At 40.2% G+C, this 10,460-nt stretch overlaps 1 long non-coding RNA gene across 2 annotated transcripts; it reads right to left on the minus strand.

Annotated features, from left to right (window-relative positions):
- Positions 1–8,074: 8,074 nt before the first annotated feature.
- LOC147960586 (uncharacterized) lies at positions 8,075–9,935 on the minus strand. 2 transcript variants are annotated; one of them, XR_015610869.1, is made up of 2 exons: positions 9,116–9,935; positions 8,075–8,709 (listed from the first exon to the last, which is right to left on the minus strand). It is a non-coding gene; the product is annotated as an uncharacterized LOC147960586 (long non-coding RNA). The 2 variants fall into 2 exon arrangements; XR_015610868.1 differs by having other exon boundaries at positions 8,821–9,935.
- Between the last annotated feature and the right edge of the window lie 525 nt (positions 9,936–10,460).

Raw genomic sequence — 10,460 nt, forward strand, 5'->3', positions numbered from 1 at the left:
TTTGGAGTTGCGCAGAATAGGTCTCTAATATTTGCTCCTTTTCTAGCCCAGAATTCCAGCTGCCGGCATTCTCCCTCTTCATGTAAACCTTGTAAAATAAGAGAGAATAGCCATAAGTATTGTGACATAAAGTGAAATAACATCCCATAATGCAATAAATATCGATATAAAAGCATGATGCAAAATGGATGTATCAACTCCCCCAAGGTTAGACCTCACTTGTCCTCAAGCGAAAAGCCGATAACAATAAATATGTCCTCATGTCTAGAGGTAGAGGCGTCGATAAAAATAAAATACGGACATCAAGGCATCATGATTATTCTCATAACAACGACATATATAGATTTTGTCATATGATTACTTATGTTCAAGTGATGATCTATTCACAATGCAAAAGTATAAATCATAAACCTTATTGGGCTCCGACAAACTATAATCTCAGTCATTGAAGCAATTGCAATTTATCATAACATCAGAAAGAGTCTATGTCAGAGCTAAAAAGCAAGTCCACATACTCAACTATCATTTAGTCCTCCATAATTGCTAACACTCACGCAATACTTGTGGTTATGGAGTTTTAATCAGACACAGAGAAAGATAGGGGCTTATAGTTTTGCCCCACAACCTTTTACCTCAAGGATAATGTCAACAATAATGGTTCATGCTCCCCTACATCCAATTATATATATATATATATATATATATATATATATATATATATATATCATGTTCTTTTCAACATGCCGAGCTTGCCAAAGGATAAAATGAAAAAGAAAAGGTGAAGATCACCATGACTCTTGCATAAGGTAGAAGATAATAATAAAGGATAGGCCCTTCGCAGAGGGAAGCAGAGGTTGCCATTATTGTCGGATGCATAAAATCTCAATGCGAAAGAACGTCACTTTATATTGCCCCTTGTGATATGAACCTTTATTATGCAGTCCATCGCCTTTATTACTTCCACATCACAAGATCGTATAAAGCTTATTTCTCCCACACCAATCAATCATACATATTTAGAGAAATTTTTATTTGCACCGATGACAACTTACTCGAAGGATCTTACTCAATCCATAGGTAGATATGGTGGACTCTCATGGCAAAATGGTTTAAGGATTTTGGAAGCACAAGTAGTATTTCTACTTGGTGCTGAGAATTTGGCTAGCATGAGGGGAAAAGGCAAGCTCAACAAGTTAGAGGATCCATGACAACATACTTTATCTCAGATATAAGAAAGACATAACTCATTACGTTGTCTTCCTTGTCCAACATCAACTCTTTAGCATGTCATATTTTAATGAGTGCTCCCAATCATAAAAGATGTCAATGATAATATATCTATATGTGAAAACCTCTCTTTCCTTATTACTTCCTATTAATTGCAACAATGACCAAAGCTATGTCTGCTAACTCCCAACAACTTTTAATCATCATACTCTTTCTATGTGAAGTCATTACTCTCAATAAGATCAATATGAACTCTTTGTTTCTTTTTATTCTTTTCTCTTTTTCTTTTATTCACCCAAGATCATGGCAAAATAATCAAGCCCTTGACTCAACACTAATCTTTATTATATATAGCTCACGGACTCGATTACAAAGAGAGATCAAAAATAAAAACTCAAAACTAGATCATGCCATAAACTTTATTCTACTAGATCAAGATACTACTAATAGGATCGAACTAAGAAAAACGATAAAGATAGGAGTTGTGATGGTGATACGATACCGGGGCACCTCCCCCAAGGTTGGCAGTTGCCAAGGGGAGTGCCCATACCCATGTGATTATGTCTCCCTCTTTATTGGTGAAGAAGGTGGTGGTGATGGATAATCGCACATCGAGCGTAAGAGGTCCTCCAGCTTGCGAATGATGCCCTTGAGTGCGACAATATGCTCCTTCAACAAAATATTTTCTTGTGTGAGATAATTGTTTTGTATACAAGCTAACTCAATGATCTTGAAAGCTTTGATCTCGGTTGGGGTAAGAAGGTTATGATCAAGTTGAAGGATTCTTTTGCTGCCGGAGCATGATCCTCCGTGGCCTTCTTGATCCTTTCATCCTTGTTGACCCTCGTGGGTTCTTCCCTCTTCAGATCTATCTTCATTAGCCAAGCATCGTTGTCGCCATTGTTGGATGAGGGAGACGACATGATGCCTAGCCTGGAAAACCCTAATAGAAAACAACTTGAAACAAGAACAGAGGAGGTTTGCGTGATACGGGAGTCAAAACCTTCGGGAGAATATATAATGAATTTTTACCAAACAAAATACGTATCGTGCAAGAAAACGGAGTCCAGAAGGCACACGAGGTGCTCACGAGGTAGGGGGCGCGCCCACCACCCTCGTGGGGCCCTCGTGTCCTTCCCGGACTGCTACTTATTTTTCTATTTTTCTGAATATTCCAAAACGGAGAAATATTGCCTTAAAAATTGTTTTGGAGTCGGTTTACTTACCGTACCACATACCTATTCCTTTTTGGAGTCTAAAACTTTCCAGAAAGTGTCTCTTATGTATTCCTCCGGGGTTACGGTTTCAATAATATTGGTTTCAACATTTATGGGATTACCTGAGATATAATGTTTAATTCTTTGACCGTTTACCACCTTTGGATTTGTGCCCTCGAAGTTGTTGATTTTTATGGCACCAGAACGATAGACCTCCTCGATAACATAGGGGCCTTCCCATTTAGAGAGAAGTTTTCCTGCAAAAAATCTTAAATGAGAGTTGTATAGCAATACATAATCACCTACATTAAACTCACGCTTTTGTATCCTTTTGTCATGCCATCTTTTAACTTTTTCTTTAAACAACTTGGCATTTTCATAAGCCTGGGTTCTCCATTCATCAAGTGAGCTAATATCAAATAACCTCTTCTCACCGACAAGTTTGAAATCATAGTTAAGCTCTTTAATAGCCCAATATGCCTTATGTTCTAGTTCGAGAGGTAAGTGACATGCTTTTCCATAAACCATTTTATACGTAGACATACCCATAGGATTTTTGTATGCAGTTCTATATGCCCATAATGCATCATCAAGTTTCTTAGACCAATTCTTTCTAGACCTATTAACAGTCTTTTGCAAAATTAATTTGAGCTCTCTATTGCTCAACTCTACTTGACCACTAGACTGTGGGTGATAAGGAGATGCAATTCTATGATTAACATCATATTTAGCAAGCATTGTACGGAAGGCACCATGAATAAAGTGTGAACCACCATCAGTCACTAAATATCTAAGGACTCCAAACCTCGGAAAAATAACTTCTTTAAGCATTTTAATCGAAGTGTTATGATCAGCACTACTAGTTGGAATAGCTTCTACCAACTTAGTAACGTAATCAATAGCAACTAGAATATGTGTGTATCCATTAGAGGCAGGAAAAGGTCCCATAAAATCAAAGCCCCAAACATCAAACGGTTCAATAACAAGAGAATAATTCATAGGCATTTCTTGACGTCTACTAATATTACCAATTCTTTGACATTCATCACAAGACAAGGCAAACTTACGGGCATCCTTGAAGAGAGTAGGCCAATAAAAAGCAGATTGCAGTACCTTATGAGCAGTTTTATCTCCAGCTTGGTGTCCTCCATAAGACTCGGAATGACACTTGCGTAGGATCTGTTCCTGTTCATGCTCAGGTACACAACATCTAATAACACCATCTACTCCTTCTTTATAAAGATGTGGGTCATCCCAGAAGTAATGTCTCAAGTCATAGAAAAACTTTTTCTTTTGCTGGTATGTGAAGCTAGGTGGTATAAACTTAGCAACAATATAATTAGCATAATCAGCATACCATGGAGTACTACGAGAAGTACTTATAACATTTAATTGTTCATCAGGAAAGTTATCATTAATAGGCAGTGGGTCATCAAGAATATTTTCTAACAAAGACAAGTTGTCTGCAACGGGGTTCTCAGCTCCCTTTCTATCAACAATATGCAAATCAAATTCTTGTAGCAAGAGAACCAATCTAATAAGTCTAGGTTTAGCATCTTTCTTTTCCATAAGGTATTTAATAGCAGCATGATCAGTTCGAATAGTTACTTTAGAATCAACAATATAAGATCTGAACTTATCACAAGCAAATACAACTGCTAAAAGCTCTTTTTCAGTAGTAGCATAATTTATTTGAGCATTGTCTAGAGTCTTACTAGCATAATGAATAACATTTAATTTCTTATCAAATCTTTGCCCTAGAACATCACCTACAGCATAATCACTAGCATCACACATAATTTCAAAGGGTAAATTACAATCAGGTGGTTGAACAACAGGTGCAGAGACTAATGCTTTCTTAAGTATTTCAAATGCTTCTACACAATCATCATCAAAGACAAATGGTATATCTTTTTGCAATAAATTAGTCAGAGGCCGAGAAATTTTTGAGAAGTCCTTAATGAACCTCCTATAAAATCCAGCGTGACCAAGCAAACTTCTTATACCTTTGATGTCCTTGGGACATGGCATCTTTTCAATAGCATCAACTTTGGCTTTATCAACTTCAATACCTCTTTTAGAAACTTTGTGCCCCAAGACAATACCTTCATTAACCATAAAGTGACACTTTTCCCAATTCAAGACAAGATTAGTTTCTTCACATCTCTGCAAAACTCGATCAAGATTGCTCAAGCAATCATCAAAAGAGGAACCATAGACAGAAAAGTCGTCCATGAAAACCTCACAAATCTTTTCACAGAAGTCAGAGAATATAGCCATTATGCATCTTTGAAAGGTAGCAGGTGCATTACATAAACCAAAAGGCATATGTCTATAAGCAAAAGTAACAAAATGGCATGTAAAAGTAGTCTTTGATTGATCTCTAGCCGACACAGGTATTTGAGAGAAACCAGAATAACCATCTAGAAAGCAATAGTGTGTATGTCTGCATAATCTTTCTAGCATTTGATCAATAAAAGGTAAGGGGTAATGATCTTTCTTAGTAGGTTTATTTAATTTACGAAAATCAATTACCATCCTATAACCTGTAATAATTCTTTGTGGAATCAATTCATCTTTATCATTAGGAACAACAGTAATACCTCCCTTCTTAGGGACACAATGGACAGGACTTACCCACTCACTATCAGCAACGGGATAGATTATACCTGCCTCCAGAAGCTTAAGTATTTCTTTTCTTACCACTTCTTTCATTTTAGGATTCAGACGTCGTTGAGGATCACAAACTGGTTTGGCATATGCTTCCAAATTTATTTTATGTTGACATAGAGTGGGACTATTGCCCTTAAGATCATCAAGAGTATATCCAATAGCAGCATGATGCTTCTTCAGAGTTTTCAATAATCTTTCTTCTTCATGCTCTGAAAGGTTATCACTAATAATAATAGGATATATCTTCTTTTCATCAAGATAAGCATATTTAAGATTATCAGGCAAAGGTTTAAGTTCAAACACGGGATCACCCTTGGGTGGAGGAGGATCCCCTAAAATTTCAACAGGCAAATTGTGTTGCAGAATAGGTTCCTGTTTAAAGAATACTTCATCTATTTCCCTTCTTTCATTCATGAACATATTATTTTCATGGTCTAGCAAATAGTGTTCTAAAGGATCACTAGGAGGTACAGCAATAGAAGCAAGACCAATAATTTCATCCTTACTAGATAATTCTTCCTCACGATGTTGTTTACTAAATTTAGAGAAATTAAACTCATGAACCATATCATCCAATCCAATAGTAACAACATTCTTTTCACAGTCTATCTTAGCATTAACAGTATTTAAGAAGGGCCTACCAAATATAATGGGACAAAATCTATCTTGTGGGGAACCAAGAACAAGAAAATCAGCAAGATATTTAGTTTTCCCACACAAGACTTCAACATCTCTAACAATTCCAATTGGTGAAATAGTATCTATATTGGCAAGTTGAATTGTGACATCAATATCTTCTATCTCTGCAGGTGCAATATCATGCATAATTTCTTTGTATAAGTCATGAGGTATAACACTAGCATTGGCACCCATATCACATAAGCCATGATAACAATGATCTCCTATTTTAACAGAAATAACAGGCACGCCTACCACAGGTCTATGTTTATCTTTAGCACAAGGTTTAGCAATTCTAGCAGTTTCACCTTCGAACTGAATAACATGCCCATCAATATTATCAGACAAGAGATCTTTAACAATAGTAATATTAGGTTCTACTTTAACTTGCTCAGGAGGTGTATAAGTTCTAATATTGCTTTTACGAACTGCAGTTGAAGCTTTAGCATGATCCTTTACTCTAACAGGGAAAGGTGGTTTCTCAACATAAGAAGTAGGAACAATAGGATCATTATAAGTGACAGTCTTTTCTTCAACTTTAATAGGTACAGCTACTATTACTTCTATGGGAGGATGATATTTAAACCACTTCTCCTTAGGGAGATCAACATAAGTAGCAAAAGATTCACAGAAAGAAGCTACTATCTCAGAGTCAAGGCCATATTTAGTGCTAAACTTACGGAAAATATCGATGTCCATAAAAGATTTAACACAATCAAACTTAGGTGTCATACCCGACTCCTTACCTTCATCGAGGTCCCAATCTTCAGAGTTGCATTTAATTCTATCCAATAAATTCCATCTGAATTCAACAGTCTTCATCATAAAAGAGCCAGCACAAGAATTATCGAGCATGGTGCGATTGTTTTCAGAAAGCCGAGCATATAAATTTTGAATAATCATTTCTCTTGAGAGCTCATGATTGGGGCATGAATATAACATTAATTTAAGCCTACCCCAAGCTTGAGCGATGCTTTCTCCTTCATGAGGCCAGAAATTATATATATAATTGCGATCACGGTGAACAAGATGCATAGGGTAATACTTTTGATGAAATTCCAACTTCAATCTTTTATAGTACCATGATCTCATATCATCACATAGCCTATACCATATCAATGCGTCTTCCTTCAAAGATAAAGGGAAGACCTTCTTCTTAGCAACATCATCGGGTATACCTGCAAGCTTAAATAATCCACAAACTTTATCCACATATATTAAGTGCTCATCAGGATGCTTTGTTCCATCTCCTGTAAAAGGGTTAGCTAGCAGTCTTTCCATCATACCCTACGGGAATTCAAAAGGAGTTTCATTTTCAATAGGTTCAGTAGGTTGAGGAGCAACTCTTTGCTCTACTGGACAGGGTGAAGATACCCCGAAAAAGCCACTCATAGAATTACTTTCCATAGTAACAAGTGACAGTAAATTTCAGCACACTATATAAATTTTTCCTTACCAAATTCCACCTACCAAAGGCGCTACACTCCCCCGCAATGGCGCCAGAAAAGAGTCTTGATGACCCACAAGTATAGGGGATCTATCGTAGTCCTTTCGATAAGTAAGAGTGTCGAACCCAACGAGGAGCAGAAGGAAATGATAAGCGGTTTTCAGCAAGGTATTCTCTGCAAGTACTGAAATAAGTGGTAACAGATAGTTTTGTGATAAGATAAATTATAACGAGCAACAAGTAACAAAAGTAAATAAAGTGCAGCAAGGTGGCCCAATCCTTTTTGTAGAAAAGGACAAGCCGGAACAAACTCTTATAATAGGAAAAGCGCTCCCGAGGACACATGGGAATATCGTCAAGCTAGTTTTCATCACGTTCATATGATTCACGTTCGATACTTCGATAATTTGATATGTGGGTGGACCGGTGCTTGGGTGCTGTTCTTACTTGAACAAGCATCCCACTTATGATTAACCTCTATTGCAAGCATCCGCAACTACAACAAAAGTATTAAGGTAAACCTAACCATAGCATGAAACATATGGATCCAAATCAGCCCCTTACGAAGTAACGCATAAACTAGGGTTTGAGCTTCTGTCACTCTAGCAACCCATCATCTACTTATTACTTCCCAATGCCTTCCTCTAGGCCCAAATAATGGTGAAGTGTTATGTAGTCGACGTTCACATAACACCACTAGAGGCTAGACAACATACATCTTATCAAAATATCAAATGAATACCAAATTCACATGACTACTAATAGAAAGACTTCTCCCTTGTCCTTAGGAACAAACGTAATTACTCACAAAACATATTCATGTTCATAATCAGAGGGGTAATAATATGCATATAGGATCTGAACATATAATATTCCACCAAATAAACCAACTAGCATCAACTACAAGGAGTAATCAACACTACTAGCAACCTACTAGCACCAATCCCGGACTTTGAGACAAGAATTGGATACAAGAGATGAACTAGGGTTTGGAGATGAGATGGTGCTGGTGAAGATGTTGATGGAGATTGCCCTCTCCCGATGAGAGGAACGTTGGTGATGACGATGGTGATGATTTCCCCCTCCGGGAGAGAAGTATCCCCGGCAGAACAGCTCCGCCGGAGCTCTAGATTGGATCTACCAAGGTTCCACCTCGTGGCGGCGGAGTCTCCTCCCGAAAAGTTCCTCCTTATTTTTTTCTCATTGAAAGACTTCATATAGGAGAAGATGGACGTTGGAGAGCCACCAGGGGGCCCACGAGGTAGGGGGCGCCCTAGGGCGCCCCCTACCTCGTGAGAAGGGTGTGGGCCCCCCGGCCTTCATCTTTGGCGAGGATTTTACTTTATTTATTTTAAGACGTTCCGTGGAGTTTCAGGACTTTTGGAGTTGCACAGAATAGGTCTCTAATATTTGCTCCTTTTCCATCCCAGAATTCCAGCTGCCGGCATTCTCCCTCTTCATGTAAACCTTGTAAAATAAGAGAGAATAGCCATAAGTATTGTGACATAAAGTGAAATAACATCCCATAATGCAATAAATATCGATATAAAAGCATGATGCAAAATGGACGTATCACACCACTGCCACCACCGGAGTGCACTGCAGACTTCAAACTGAACCTTGGGAGCTGCTCACACCATTTTGGCATCTACTTTACTGCACCCCTTTTTTGAGATGAACTCGGGAAGATGAAGATGCCAGCCAGCTACAGTTTTTCCTCTCAAAATCAAGTGAGTGAAGTGCAAACAACACCCTCACCTATCCCGTGTTTGCCTGTTCATCGATGGGGAGAAAAGGTAGAGGCCCAAGGGGAGGGAGGTGCGGTGGTTCTCCACAGAGGGGAGGAAGAGGGGGAATACAGGGGGCAGCTCACCGGTGGACTGAGGGAGGGAGGCAAGTCAACTTCACGCGCCTATGGGCCGAACTCCACGGCCGCACCAACGGAGCCCCTGCGAGCGAACTGCAGCACCACTGCACCATCGTCATCATCCCGTGGCAGAAGGCGCCCATGGCCGTATCTCGCCGGGAAGCGGACCCCACGATGCTAGTAGGGCCTCGGTGGAGGAGGACACTCACCGTAGGAGGGGAAGGGGGGGTTGGGGATGAACGCACATCTCGATGGATCCTCACCGATGATCGTCAGATGGAGGTGAGGACGGGGGAGGGAGCGCCGCATCTGGAAGGTAGCCGGTCGGGGGGTAGGTGGGTCACTACCACTTCTGTTCGTGGCCAGATCTGGGTCGTGGGGCGCGCGTTGTGGTGGCGCACGGGGGAGCAGCAGATCGGGGCCCCGAAGCGTGGTGAAGTGCTGGGCGGCGGCCGATCCGGTCATTGAGGCGTGGGACGGCGACGCTGGGCGGGACCTCCTGGCATCGGTGGTGCCTGGGAAGTGGGCGGCGCAGGGAAAAAGGTGGGCGAGGAGCAAGGGGAGAAAGGCAGGGGCGTGGTAGCGCGTCGGTTGGGGTTGCTGGGCGGCGACGAGAAGGAGGATAACGGGGCGGCGGGCCGGAGCAAGGGGGGACCGGCGACGGAGGGTTGGCGCAGAGGAGAAGGCGTAGAGTGGTGGTGGATCGGGGGTTGTGTCATGGAGGTAGGTGGTGGGGGTCGGTTGCGGGAAGGAGGCGGATCAGGTGGGAGCAAAGTTTTTTTTTGCCTTTTGCTGTAGTTCATTTTCATGTGGTGTTTGCCTGTTCGGTTCGGGTGGGTGGGTTAATAGGGTGTTATCAGAATAAGGAGGTGGTGTTATTAGAATAGACCCACCCTATATATATACGGTATCTCCTCGCTCTCTCTCTCCCTCACACACATAATCTCGTCAAGCCTATTATTCTTTATCGTGTCAAAATTAACTTCTATGTAATTGAAGCAACCAATTTCTCTGAACTGGCCATTGATTTAAACCTTCTCTCACTAACACACTCACACACGCAATACTACGTTGCTCTTACAGTTCATTTCTTGGTATGTGCTTCACAATGGCATACATATAAAGTGTGCATAGTGTATCCTTTTTGGCGATCTTTATACACACATTTACTATTTGAATTTTCTTAGTTTCACACTTTTCTCTTGTCCATACTTCCAATAATGGTGAACTTCATTAGTATCAAAAAAAATCACGGATGCCTTCCCTCATCTTCACTCTCCTCATTTCATACACATTGTTGTTGATACATCTACTACATGCCTTTTATTTTTGCATTGGTACAAACACTCGG

This window comes from Triticum urartu, chromosome 7A (genome assembly GCF_056163025.1).
Source record: "Triticum urartu cultivar PI428250 chromosome 7A, HENAU_Tu73, whole genome shotgun sequence".
NCBI classification, from domain to species: Eukaryota; Viridiplantae; Streptophyta; class Magnoliopsida; order Poales; family Poaceae; genus Triticum; species Triticum urartu.